This window comes from Aquarana catesbeiana, linkage group LG09, assembly GCF_042186555.1.
Source record: "Aquarana catesbeiana isolate 2022-GZ linkage group LG09, ASM4218655v1, whole genome shotgun sequence".
In the NCBI taxonomy this organism is placed as follows: domain Eukaryota; kingdom Metazoa; phylum Chordata; class Amphibia; order Anura; family Ranidae; genus Aquarana; species Aquarana catesbeiana.
In genome coordinates this window covers 167,080,500-167,094,917 of record NC_133332.1, presented here as the reverse complement: position 1 = coordinate 167,094,917, position 14,418 = coordinate 167,080,500, and the positions used below count along the sequence as shown (strand labels likewise).

Below are 14,418 nucleotides of genomic sequence, written 5' to 3'. Positions count from 1 at the left end.
GTAACACATACAAAACGTAGCACACCACCCTTAAAAAGCACATGAAAGTTCGGAAGATAAGCATATCCAACCCAGTTAGTACAGAGGCCAGTCAAAGGATAGTTAGTGGATTAGAAGAAGCTCAACACCCGTAGTGACCATGCATTACATCTGAATTAAGCCTATATCTGCAGAATATAAAATGTTCTACTACATGAGGGGTTTCAAATCATCGAATCAGCCCCAAAATTACTACAAATGCATGACTGTCTACATGGGATACAGCTAAATACAATAACTGCAAACAATTGAGTATTTTTTGTAAATAGAAGACCATTTCAAACCAAGTTAGAATGAAAAGCCAAGCACACCCAAAACAGATTTATAAATTTTAGATTAAAAGCAGTATTAAACCCAAAATCCAACATTATATTACAGCTTAACAATTATTAGGTTTGATGGCTACATTTGTTTTCTTTAGGCCCTTTCCTTTATTTTCATCTAGTGATCCAACCAGTAAGTCTGTTTCAAAAGAACAAACTCTCTAGCAGATGTAGCAGTTAGAGGGCGGAGGCAAACCATTTACCACTGACAGGGTTGCTTACAATGATCAACTTTAATTGATGTCAAATCTTCCCAAAAAAGGGAAAAAGAACTGTTGTTGTAATTGCAGTGTGAGCTGGAGTTTGGCTTCAATTTGTTAGTATATCTAGTAGTGCAGTGGTTCTCAACTACCCCCAACAGGCCATGTTTTGGGAATTAGACTTAGATAAAATAGCTGTCCAAAATACCAAGCCATTCACTGATTTAAAGCACCTGTGCAAGATAATGCAAATCCTGCAAACATGGCCTGTTGGGGGTATTTGAGGACTGAGGTTGAGAACCACTGTACTAGTACATCTAACACTCCCCACCCCCTGGACTAACAATGCTGCTGTCCAAATGTGCACCCTGTGCTCCTTCATCCAGAGGGGTTGTACCTTAATACAGGAGTTACCATCAAGATCACCAGGAGAAAACAGAGGGGGGTAAAAAAAACAAAAAAAGAAACACATCTAAGGATTGTTAGGCTGCAATAATACATTCTTGAATTTGGGTTTAATACGGATTAAAAGGTTGATGCCAAGACAGATATTAGGAGGTTTTAATCATTTACTTGCTACTAAATGTCTCTAGATGACTTCAGCAGTGATATCTCCATTCAAGTGGAGGTCTTGAGACCAAAAATCATTTGAAAAGTAAACCTGCCAGCATCCATAGAATGTATTATTTGTTTTCTAGATTTCAAATAAATAGATGTTAAAGGCTGGCCCATTTTCCATCCTCTATCCCTTGGCTGTGACCTAGACTGGAAGTCTATTACCACGTTGTGCTGGTTCCATACTTATACATACTGTACATCCGCCTGTTGCTTTAGTAAGGACAATTCTTTCATGCCATTACATTTTTATGGTTTTATTACTGTACTATGGAGTAGTTGTGCGGTTTCTCTCCCTAGATGTTAAAGGCTGTCATAAGTTAGATTTGGGTGGAGTTGCCAACTTATTATTGAAGCTGCAGGCTTTAGGATTAAAAACCTCAACTTCACCGCTACATACAGACCCTGCGCTGGAACAAGAATGCAGTCAGTAAAATCTAGAATTTCAACTTTCATGCTTGCTATTAACCTGTTGCCTGCATAAACATATGTGGTGCAGCAAATGGGTGGGGGCTTTACCACCCACACATTACTGAGTAACCAATGTTTCTGCGTTGACTCTAGCATGGAGACCAAGCTGTCAAAGACAGCTCTCTGCGGTCCCAACTAATAATCAATAGCCAGAGGGACCGGCTCTCAATCATAGTGGTCACATTATCACCAGTCCTTCACATCTCCTGGGCGTACAGACCCTACTAAAAAGGGGTGTCGAGGCTGGGCGGGAGGGGGTTAATGAATTATGTAGTGAAGAATATGGATGAATGTTATTATGTAGTGATGAATATGGATCTCCTATAACAAGCCAGCAATTGCAGCTCCATATTATCCTGGCAGAAATAGGTTTCATTTTGTTGGGTTTTCCTTTAAGCCTCGTACACTGCTAGTTTATTTTCGATCAACCCAGCAGGCTGAACGAAAAAAAAACTGACAGCTCAGGTCGGAGCTGCTGTACTAACAGTGCAATGTTAGTACAGCGATCTCCCCCACTGATCTTCTGTGTTCTGACAGGGGGGCAGCTCTCCCCCCACCAGAACACTCCAGTCAGCGTGCTCAGCCACTGGCAGACCTTTTTTGGTTTATGCCCCTTCAACAGAAGCCAGCTTCTGTCTGACTGGTTGCAGTACACACGGGCCGAACGTTGGCCGGTTTCTATTGAACCAGCCAGTGCCGCCTGACATACGGCCTGTGTGTACGGGGCTTTACTTTGGCATTGATAGTCCTTCAAAGTGCATTGTTCAGTTTAGGGCCTTTTAAGTTTTGTTTTTTAAAAGGATAAAATGCCTATGCTGCATAGAGCACTGTATGGAATGGCAACTTGCTTTACTAACAAAAGGCAAGGCAAAGAAAAATGATGTGCAAAGTGCAGGGACCCATAGCCAGCAGCAGTTTAGAACTTTCACAAAAATGTAACAGAAATCAGTGATCAGCTACCATAGATTACCGGACTTTGCAAATAGTTTGTAAAAAAAATACCTATATTACAAGGCCATTTCGCAACACGCTTCTATAGAGCACAGCAAGAAAAACTTGTTATAGTGCAAGATCCCCCATTATCAAAATCAAAAAAATGGTGCGCTAATATTACCATTCCAAAGATACAGTATGTGCAGTAGAAAATGCTATTCATGAACAGTGCTGTGAATCCCCCATTATGTTTTCAACTGTTAGCCTTTATATGCAAATAGATCAATGTCAAAATCCTTTAAAAACAGAAGACAAAACAAACAAGCAATACAGCAGCCTTTCTCAAACCGGTTACCATGGTGGAATCCTTGGAAACAGCCCTCAGGTCTCAGTGAACCCCCCCCCCCCCCAAAAAAAAAAAATTTATACCTACAGCTTACAGTTCATTAGTGTGATCAGTAGGTTGTAGAGCGTCGGAAATAAAAGCATCTACTCCCTCCAATGTTTGTATGACAAAATTATATTCAGTAATAAATCATGACATGTAAGTTACTGGGCAAACATGATAGATTTTTTTTTTTTAAACTAAGGAGTTTCGTTTATGCTGTAGTAGTGTTCGAATGGGCGCCATTTTGTTGTAGAATAATATTATTATTATTATTAATAATAATAAGAAACATTGAAAATTTTAGTGCCCCATACACTGGTGGTTAGCACAGAAGTAACCCCACACATTGGTGGTCAGTGTAGGTAGGAGATCAATTTGCCTCTTCTCTCTCAAGGAACCCCTAAAACAACCACTAGATGAACCCCCAGGATACTCCTAACAATGGTTGAGAAAGGCTGCCCAATGGAAATTTAGAGGAAAAAAAGTCTCATGCTGCTATATGATATTCGGAAAATAGAAACAGTGCATTTCACAATGTCTACAGTCACACGTGTGGTACTATTATCAAGCTGTAAAAATGATAGCTCAAACCGATTATGGAAAAGTAGTTTACCTACTGAACTTTCAGTACGAAATCTTCAGATTGCAACAGATTCTGTAGTTTAAAGAAAAAAAAAAACTACACACATTAGAACTGTATGAAAACATAACAGGCATCTATATATAAAGTATAATACATTAAAACACATAGCTTGTGACAAATTTGCTTTATTGAATGAATATTTAGTATTTACAATGTCAGGTCAGTCAGTCCAGACAATGTTATCTTTAGAAATACTTGCTATCAAAAGTAAATAACACTATCAGGTAATATTTAACTCTCTGGCTGCAGTGCATAGGCCTCTATATTGCAGCAGTGTGACAGCGGGAAAGGTCTCATACACCGTTCTCTCTTTTGCCCATGTGGTTCCCAATGGACATTCAAGTTTGTCAGGGGAAATGCCACAACCTCCATTTGCCAGGAGCTTATTCAAAGCTATAGTAACCTGCAAATCCTAAATGTAAAAAATTTTTAGCGTGTATATTTAGGATCTCCATAATTACAATGTATAATCATTTGGTTGCAATGAAGAGGGCCAGACTGTAGGCATGCCAAGTCTGGGCAGATTTCAGCCAGGCATATCTAAGAAAAACTCAGTGCAGGCACATTAAACACAGAAAAATGTTTATGGAAGGTTTAGAAACACAGGCATTCCAATAAAACTATATAAAGCTTTTAAATAATTTGTGAAAATGTAAAAGCACACCAATGAAGAAAATGGTCCAAGTAATAATCATGTTTCATCGATTTGTAAGGAGACCCTCCGATTTGGAATATGTGCACAAGAGGCAATGAATCCCCTCAGCCCCATTTGTAAAATGTGCACAAGAGGTATTTTCAGGGCTGCCCCTCACACGTAACGTGTACACGACAGGCAATAAGCAACCCGCCTACCTATGTGTAAAATGTGCATAAGAGGCAATGGAGGGTTGCCCTTCCAAATGTAAAATGTGCGCAATAAGCAAGCCCCCTTCCCCAACAATGGCAGAAGGTGGCTGAGGGAGGTTAAGTGCTAGCATTCTGGTACTTTAAAATTGCAAATAAAAAAAACAGCATGTTCAGAGGCAACGGACACATGGTTACTTAATATCTGATCACTGTAGGTCTGTGGCCAGTTTTAGGCTACTTGGACATAAAAACGGTGCTTTCCAAACTTGTCAGTGATATTTTATATGAAAAAAACAATTACATAAGCAGTAATGATTTAGTAAAAAAAAAAAAAATCCTAAAAAGGTGCCAGATAATGGCAAACCAATGTTTCCATGTACAGTAAATTTGCTTACATTTCATATAATAATGACCTTCTAATAGGTGGGGGAAAAAAAAAAAAAAAAGATTTTCAGATAAATTTAGTCTAGTGTAATTGCATAAACCCTAACTGGATAACATTTCATTGTTTATGGTCTAGTTTTGTTGTATTAAATTAGTTTTCACTTTTTTCCCCGTTTTCTCAGTGCTGTAGATATGGGTGGGAGTATACATAACAGCTACTAGCAATAATTTCATGTAAAATCTGGCAGGCTGGTTGTACCCAAGTTGATCGATACATGGTTTGAATCTACGGCTGGCCTAAATCGCTCAAACAGAACCCTGGAGAGCAGTAAAAAAAATTTATTTTGACTTGACATACACCTTAAAAGTGGTTCTAAAGTCTATGCATTAAGATAAAAAAAAAAAAAAAAAACTGTGCAGCAGCCCTCAGTCCCCTATTACTTACCTGAGCCCACCTCGGTCCAGCATGAGAGTCTTGGCTGCCCAGGACTCTCTCTCTCTCTCCTCCTTGGCTTCGTGTCTAAATGGACACACAGAGCAGTGGCTTGTCCCAGGTGCCCCCATAGCAAGCCGCTTGCTGTGGGGGCAGGATAGAGGGGCTAGGAGCACCAGGGAGAGGGACCTGAGAAGAGGAGGATCTGGGCTGTTCTATGAAAAACCAATGCACAGAGCAAGTACAACTTTTTTTTTTTAAATAAACTTTAGAATTACTGTCTTTAGAATGTCTGCATGCATGCACGCATGCATGCACTGTACATTTTACCAACAATTCAGTAGTGCAAGGGATTGGGGGAAGGCCTTCAGTCATACGAACGTTCCACAATGTTTGGCATTGCACATTTTGTAAAAACATCATCTTAAGTCTATGGGCATCAATAATGCACTGGTATGATCTGTTTAACTTTGACAGGGGCGTATTGGAAAAAGACACTGGTCAGAAGAGATTTTGCAGGAAACCAAAAAGCTCTGAATACCCCAAGGTTAGGTAAGGACCAAGGACTTGTTCAATGAAATCTAAACAGAAATCTAAACTGTGAGCCAACATTCTCTATGCTTCATCTTGTTATGTTTTCCTCTGTTGAAGCAGCAGACTTTGAAATTAACCCTGGGCATTATGACCTTAGTCAAATTCTAAAAACATTCCAAAAGTGCAAATGGCGTTTTTTAATACAGCACTGAAAAAGGGACAGTTGTTATCATATGGTGACGTAAACATAGAAAATGCATATTAAAAAAAAAAAAAAAAAAAAAAAAGGAAAAAGAAAAAAAAGCTGTCTAGGTCTGCCATGATCATTTTTCTTTGGCTCAAGATAAAAGAACCTGGGCAGATACCTTAATAAGCAGCAAGTAATTTAACTGAGATCAAGAGGAACCGGCCATATTTTGCAGGTATTTTTAAAAGGTATACACTCAAAAAGGGGTGCCATCCTAATCCTTTCACTATTTGGTGGTTCACAGATGAGGAACATCATGCACAATATGATAGGACTGCAACAAAAGCTCCCATAGTTCTCAGACTACCTTTGAGGATTGGGCCCAACCAGAGTCTGGGGTACAGGTGCAATGCGAGTCTGGGGTAAGTCAGCATCTGGAGAGAGATTAGTGTCATGCCTCCGAAGGGTTCCAGCCTGGTTCCCTCCCACCATACTCTGGGGACTGCTAAATCCAATGCTTACCCCATATTTCTTATTGCGCTCACTCCAGATGACACATCCCTGTTCATATCTCTCCTGATGCTGGCTTCCCAGTGAGAGTGTCTTCAGAAATAACTTGGGTGACAAGGTTTCCGGTTTCCTACTGGTAATATGCCCCGATTAAGTAGATTTTTTTGTAAGTTCAGTTTTATTCTTTAAATGTACTAAATGGTGTTTTTATCTGCACAATCCAATGAACTGTTTTGTGCTTTCAAGTCTGATACACAGATACAAGACAGTCTGTAACACAGGTAAAAAGTTCAAAAGGTCCAATTTGGAGAATTTTCTCTCTCGGTTTGCCATATGAAATGTTGGGGAATCATGGATTTTGATTCATTAAAAATGTTAATGGTAATTTGCAAGTATTCACAATTGCTGTAATAAAACATTTTTGGCTTTTCATAATAGCAGAGTAACATGTTAGGTTCATGTTAAAGAATAGGTCAGGGAGTACCACTACCAATAGGTCAAACATAGGTTAAGGGTTCAGTTAAATGTTAAAATCTAATGGTAAATTTACTAGCATCAATTTCACACACTTTCAAGATATTTCATGTCTGAAAAAACAAAAATCAACCAAAATATAACTCATACGCCTCATTTAGTTAGGGTAGTTTTTTTCTGTTTGAAGATAAACTACTATAGCATTTTATGGTATATAAAACTAATACGGCATCTAAAAATGCCTTTCAGGAGAGCTACACATAGAAACATGAACACTCCATCTACACAAGCAATTTTTCTTATGCTTACGGAAGTAAATAAGATAAGCTTGCGTAGACACAAGGGGCACCTGTGTATCTTGCTCAAGGCAATGGCAGCCAGATAAAGGCTTTAACATAATAGAGAAACTCGATAGAGAGACACACACACACACACACACACACACACACACTTCAATGGGCGGCACAGTGGTGGCACTCTCGCCTAGCATAAATAATATAAGAAGTGCTGCGCAAATAAAAAAGTCCTTAAATCAACATATGAAAAATGTAGTGACAGGATCAGAAGACAGGGACCACCAGTGACAATATGCACGCTGAGATCAATATCTGGATAGTGACTATTGTCCCTCCACCGGGCATGGATGGCCGGTGGATGGCCCCACGCCGATGAAGTCCCGCCCATAGGACGTAACGCGTACGGGGGAAGGAGCGCACGACGTCACCCGCGGTCATTCGGTAGACACGATCACAAGCCTGTCAGCCGGCACTCGGATCGGAGTGCCGGTCTCTGTGAGTGTTTTATCTACTTGCTTTTTTACCATTCTATTATTTAATAAATTAGCGACGGAGAGCACTATGTTTTGCCCTTTATTTTATATGTACCATTCGTTACTGTACTGAGTGCTGGGAAGTGAAGGAGGAATCACCAACCATACAGATTGATCCATCTATGTTTCTAAGCGGTGTGACCTGTTTCAGGTCGAATATCAGAGGTGAGGGGCCATCCATGCCCGGTGGAGGGACAATAGTCACTATCCAGATATTGATCTCAGCGTGCATATTGTCACTGGTGGTCCCGGTCTTCTGATCCTGTCACTACATTTTTCATATGTTGATTTAAGGACTTTTTTATTTGCGCAGCACTTCTTATATTATTTATGCTTTTGAGGTATTTTTTGAATTGACCTTAGTGCCTGCTTGCATTTATCTTGTTGTGTCCATATACTAGTCAGCGCTGAATTTATTACTACTTTTCACTCTCGCCTAGCAGTAAGAAGGGTCACTGGTTCGAATCCCAACCACGACACTACCTGCTTGGAGTTTGCATGTTCTCCCTGTGCCTGCGTGGGTTTCCTCCGGGTACTCCGGTTTCCTCCCACACTCCAAAGACATGCTGGTAGGCTAATTGGATCCTGTCTAAATTGTCCCTAGTATGTATGAATGTGAGTTAGGGACCTTAGATTGTAAGCTCCTTGAGGGTAGGGACTGATGTGAATGTACAATGTATATGTAAAGCGCTGCGTAAATTGACGGCGCTATATAAGTACCTGAAATAAATAAAGATACAGATTCTAAAAGTCCCGTAGCCAGTGAGCCTGGCTGCCAATGCAGTCAACATGTATGTAGTTTTTTTCATAATTGACTTGTATAGCCAAGATGCAGATTGGCATCCAAATCAGAACTGAGCTCTCTGTAAATTCTAAGTTCTCAGCTCAAAGGGCCTTTATTGTTCACAAATTTTATTTGTAGACAGTGACAGCATTTTAAAAAAAAAGAACACAGTAGTCTACCTATATTTCCTTTTCTTTCTAAAGCTATTGCAGTTTAAGGCATTACTAAAATAAAAAAGAAAAAGATTTTGAAGATTTACCAGACATATTTCTTTACAATCTTATTTATTCTGTACATTTTTGGCCTCAGTCCAGACCCCATCTACAGCGGCAGTCTGCAGCAGGCTGAAATATGCATCAGCTCACCAGCTGTTGCAGAACTACAAAAGGTCAGCATGCCTACCTAGGTTTGATGCATATAAACCAGATTACGTTTTATTCTAGACTCTCACACACACACAAACTTTATTACTAATCTTCACTGTTACAACAAAATCAATTAGCTTTTGGACCATCCCGGATAAAAATTGCTAAACAAGTATTTATATTCCGCAAAAATGCATGGTGAACTTTAGAAAATGATAAAAGCACAAAGAAAATAGAGAGCTTGGTTATGTAATGAGGTTTCATTTTCCATAGAGAGGAAGTGAACAGCTTTGCAAAAAGTAGAGCAGGTTGGTAACCAGAGATAGCTATCCCAGTGGCAGAGGGTCCAGAGAACAAATTAACCTGTTGGTGTTGAAAGCTAGGAATTTGTTTTGAGGGTTAGCAATTCTGCAATCTGTAGTCAAGGCAACATAGAATAATCTATAGATTACAGTCATATATACACAAGTCTTCCCGATAGGAATTTGTTCAAATGTTTAACATTCAAAAATGAGACTGCATCCAGCAACGTGTACACATTTCAGACAGGGTCCTGCCTGAGTCTCAAAGAGAGAAAGGTTTGCTTTATAAATCCTCATCCAAGTGCGACTACTGATAACCAAAATTAGTTGTGATCACAACGCCACAATAACCTTTCGTTTTCTGAAAGCAGTGTGCAAAAAAATGTAAATAAAAAAAGTCTACTTACCCAGATGAGACTACGAGGTCTGAGCCTGAAAGTAATCAGACGGAGGAATGAACAGACTTATAAGGCAAGGGGCCTGCCCACTTTTGAAGAACGTATGAAAAAATGTTTAAAGCAACATTACCACAATGAGGTGAAAGGCCAATAGCAGAGAGAAGTACAGGGAAATGATTCACTTGCTCACACGATTTTAAGAAGTGTTTTTTTTTTCTTTCCTGTGACGTCAGTGTGCAGTGGAGCAAGGATTGCCAGTCACAAAACGTATCTGTACAGCCACGGGGTGAACAGGAACTCTTAATAGTGAGCCTTATTTGGAAACATTTCCAGGTTGTTGGGCAATCAATGAATATACAATCTAAAAAGTGAGAATATGCAAGAAAAAAAAAAAATAATATATAAAAACAAATAGGCTAATTAGATAGTTAGCCAGAAACCCCACACCCAATACCTTTAAAATCCAAATAGGTGTATAAAGTTTAGACAGTCTGCATGAATCAGAAGGGATAAAGTTCATAATAGGTTGTGACTAATATCAACTTTGATCCACTTACTTTCCCTGGAGTACATCACAGGAGGAACAAATGATTTCTGCTTTGTTGTGAAGACAGAGGCCGTGCACGCGAAAGACGCTGATATACGGGCAGTGAGGAGCACTGCGACCTCACTACAACGCATCACATGGTCCAAGTAGTTTTTCTTTTAATGCAGTATTGTTATGTGAACAGGCACACAGAACATGAGCCCTAAAAAAGACACAAATTCTCAGGGCTAGCAGCGTAATCGAGAGCGCCTTCAAGGGTCCATTTTGTTATGTACAGATACCGTTGTGTTAATCCCCCACAGGGCTTTAAAGTGGTATTTAAAAAAAAAAAAAAAAAAGTATTCCAAAAAAGGTTAATTGTTTTTTCTTTAAAATAACAAACACGTTATACTTACCTGCTCTGTGCAACAGTTTTGCCTAGAGCATACCAAATCCTTCTTCTTCTCAGGTCCCTAGCCGATGCTCCCGGCTCCTCATCCCCACCGAGCACTCCCATAGCAAGCCACTTGGTATGAGGGCACCGTGCATGCTCACTTCCAGTCCTCTCCATCTAATGCCCTGTACACACGGTCGGACATTCCGACAAAAAAACCCATGGATATTTTCCGACGGATGTTGGCTCAAACTTGTCTTGCATACACACTGTCACACAAAGTTGTCGGAAAATCAGATCATTCTAAATGCGGTGACGTAAAACACGCACGTTGGGACTATAAACTGGGCAGTAGCCAATAGCTTTTGTCTCTTAATTTATTCTGAGCATGCGTGGCACTTTGTGCATCGGATTTGTGTACACACAATCGGAATTTCCGACAACGGATTTTGTTATCGGAAAATTTTATAGCAAGCTCTCAAACTTTGTGTGTCGGAAATTCTGATGAAAAATGTGTGATGGAGCCCACACACGGTCGGAATTTCCGACAACAAGGTCCTATCACACATTTTCCGTCGGAAAATCTGACTGTGTGTACAGGGCATTAGTCCTTTGAAAGAGACAAAAGGACTCAGAACTGGCCGCCATTGGCACCTGCTGCTGTCTGAGCCAATAAGGAGGAAGAGGGCAGACAGAGCCCCTGCACTCACGCACATCTCTGGATTAAGATCAAGCTCAGGTAATTGAAAAGGATTGGGGGAAAGGGGGGCACTGCATGCAGAAGTTTTTTTTACCTTAATGCATATCTTCTACTACTTTAACCCTGAAAGCAAACAGTCACTGTAGATCTGAAATGAGGGGGATCTCATTTCAGATCTACCCCTTAGATCTACAGCGACTACGCTTGAGGAAGATACCACAGGGATTCAGTGGCAGTGAATTAGTGGGTCTGGAGAGAGACCGGGAGCGCAGTGGGCTAAAGAACTACAAGGAGAAGTTGTAGTGAAGCTGAAAGGACGGTTACATTTGTGTTAGGAAGTGTTAAAGACTGTTGCCATAGGGGACAGCATTTCTGCACATGCAGATGTAGCGCCTTACTGGGGCCATTCCCTGTTGTCCTTCTATTGAAGTCTCGGGGTCTGCTAATTGAACTTGCAACTTCTCAGGGGTGTCCTGGCCCTAACCCTCTTTTCCCCATAAAAGTTTGCAAGAGAAATAAACATCTCTTTTGCATTTAAGAAGTGTCTGGCGCTCAACAACTTCCACCTTGAACTCACTATGCCTCGCAACCCACCACATACAGAATGATGTCAGCTATCTCTGGCCCTGGAGGTTCTCAGACTGAAGGAGGCCGGAGACCTTGCTACATTTGTAAAAAATTTGGAAAGCCATTTATTATTTTCCTTCCACTTCACAACTATGTGCCACTTTGTGTTGGTCTATCACATAAAATACATTTACGTGTTTGGTTGTAACATGACAAAATGTGGAAAATTTCAAGGGGTATGAGTACTTTTTCAAGGCACTGTAGCTCTACTAATGTCAGGACATTGTTGGCAGACACACGTGTTGGATCACTAGCACAAGACACAATTTTGTCACCACTATTACAGTTCAAAATACAGACAATATAAAGAGTTCCTGTAGGGGAAAAGTCAGGTTTTGCTGTCCAGAGCAGCCATTCCTCTTTATATTTTCATATCAAGCTAGAACCTAAATCTGTTTTGTAATTTTATATGTAAACTTAACAGAAATGTACCAAAAAAACAGGCGCATGCGCAGCAGCACCTAACATGGACGCTTAGTCCGGGAGCTCTGTACCGCCCCAGCAGCATCGGCCGCATTTCGGACAGACCGAACAGTCCTGATCGCCTGGATCCCCTCCCCAAGAGCTGCAGAACCCCCGGAGACCCCCCCCCGATGTACTCCGGAGCCGTGAGACGTAATCTTCGGCCCGAATTCGAAGCGCCACAGACCCGGCCCGGAACGGCCAAGATGGCGACGGCCCCTCACTGTGCTACCACAGTAAGTCTCAGACATGCAGGACGCGGCCTCCCCCTCTCTGCTGCCACAAGAAATGGCTGTTCAGAACCAGATGATTGACCCTGCATCGCCTGCATCCACTGAGTCCCTCAGAGGACACTCACTAGCTGGCCTGGACTTCTCCCCCATGGCAGCAGGCCCTCCCCAGATGCTCCAGCTACTACAGTCCAGGGATTCGGGCCCTCTCCAGCCGGTGGATGTAGCAGACTTGTTTAATAAGTTTGCGTTGCTATTAGACAGAGGTCTAATTAACACAGCCAACAAGATAACGAACGATATAAAAGCAGATCTTCAAAACATTGGAACTCATATGGAAATCATAGAATCCCACCTGGAAGCCACCACATCCAGAACTAATCAAAATACTGCATGCATACAGATTTTACAGAATCAGCTGGAGACAGCGCACGCTAAGATCGACGACCTTGAGAACAGAAACCGCAGGTACAATTTCAGGCTAAGAGGGCCCCCCGAATCTTACAAAGACATCCCCGAAACAGTTAAAGCTTTCATTAAGGACATACTTCCTGACACCCCACAACACAGACTGGAGCTAGACCGGGCCCATAGAGCTCTCAAACCACCTAGAGCGGACGGCCTACCCCGCGACATCGTGGTCACACCACATTTCTACTCTGTCAAAGAGGAGGTGATGCGGAAATCTAGATCACTACCCAAGATCGTTTTCCAAGGTCAGCTGCAAATTTTCGCAGACCTGTCCCCCTCAACCATCCAAAAGAGGAGAACTTTAAAGCCACTACTCCAAATCCTGATGCACAAAGAAATTAAATACTGGTGGCTCTTTCCGTTCCAGCTCAAATTCCTTTGGAAAGGTAAATCGTTCACCTTTGGCTCACTTCAAGAGGGAGAGAAACTTTTGCTTCAACTAGGCCTCATCAGCTTGGACTCAAACCTTCAATCGTCTGGATGTCCTCCAAACTCCGCTAAAAGACACCTCCCAACCAGCCCTCTGACTCCAGTGTGGGAATCGGCAAGATTCAAGAAACCTAAGGAAGCAGTTCCTCCATGATCCTTCTGACTATACCAACTCTAACTTTTTCACTTTCCCTCCGGGACTTATTGTCTCTCCCCAGTGACAAGCTAGGGAAAATCATGCCACATGTCGACTCCTCATTAGATAAAACCCCTTTAGCTTCATACTACGCTTCTCATGAGGAGGCCTCAGGGGCGCCCACAGCCGAGTATGAGAATACCTCAGGACAATGCACTCATCATGCATTGAGGTCGCACACGCCCCCTCTCACTCACCCTCCATTGTGGTGGGGCGAGAGGTGGGCGTGGAGAGTGGACCACGTACCACTCCTGCGGCCTAATTTTAAGGTCTCCCATCTCCCTACACTTCCCCTGACACTGGGGCCGTCCCTTTTTCTAGTGAATTAAACATTCCAGATACCTCAACCCCCACCAGTGGGTTTAAATTCCCCTTATGGATCCAGTTTTTCTATTTTTTATATCTCTGTTCCAAGATTGTTCACTGCCTTGCCTTAATAATTATATAGGTTATGTGTACTCTCACCTTCTAACCCTATATAATTTGATTTTTTAGGCTGCTTGATGTGAACTGTTTGTTTTTAGTTTCTAGTTCTGGGGCTCATTTTTCTTTTGTGTACCAACGAGCCCAGAGCCCATAATGGGCGTAAGTTTTTTTGATGACTTGATTGGCATAGTTTTAGCGGCCTTCCTGCTGGGGTGGTGTTCATGCACCCCCTCTTGACTAGTGGATCGGGCTATACCATCCTCTAGACAAGTTTAGTCCCTGTCAGAGGGACTCTAAAA

The 14,418-nt window shown here is 41.5% G+C and overlaps 1 protein-coding gene across 4 annotated transcripts in view; it reads right to left on the bottom strand.

Annotated features, from left to right (window-relative positions):
* ACSL4 (acyl-CoA synthetase long chain family member 4) overlaps positions 1 to 14,418 on the bottom strand; it is a 105,957-nt gene that overhangs the window by 54,595 nt on the left and 36,944 nt on the right. For 2 of the 4 annotated variants that reach the window (XM_073599367.1, XM_073599369.1), the window contains exon 2: positions 3,583 to 3,624. The gene's annotated coding sequence lies outside the window, so the exon portion shown is untranslated. Of the gene's footprint in view, positions 1 to 3,582; positions 3,625 to 9,667; positions 9,774 to 14,418 lie in introns of those variants that run through there. The other 2 variants (XM_073599368.1, XM_073599371.1) reach the window with 2 other exon arrangements.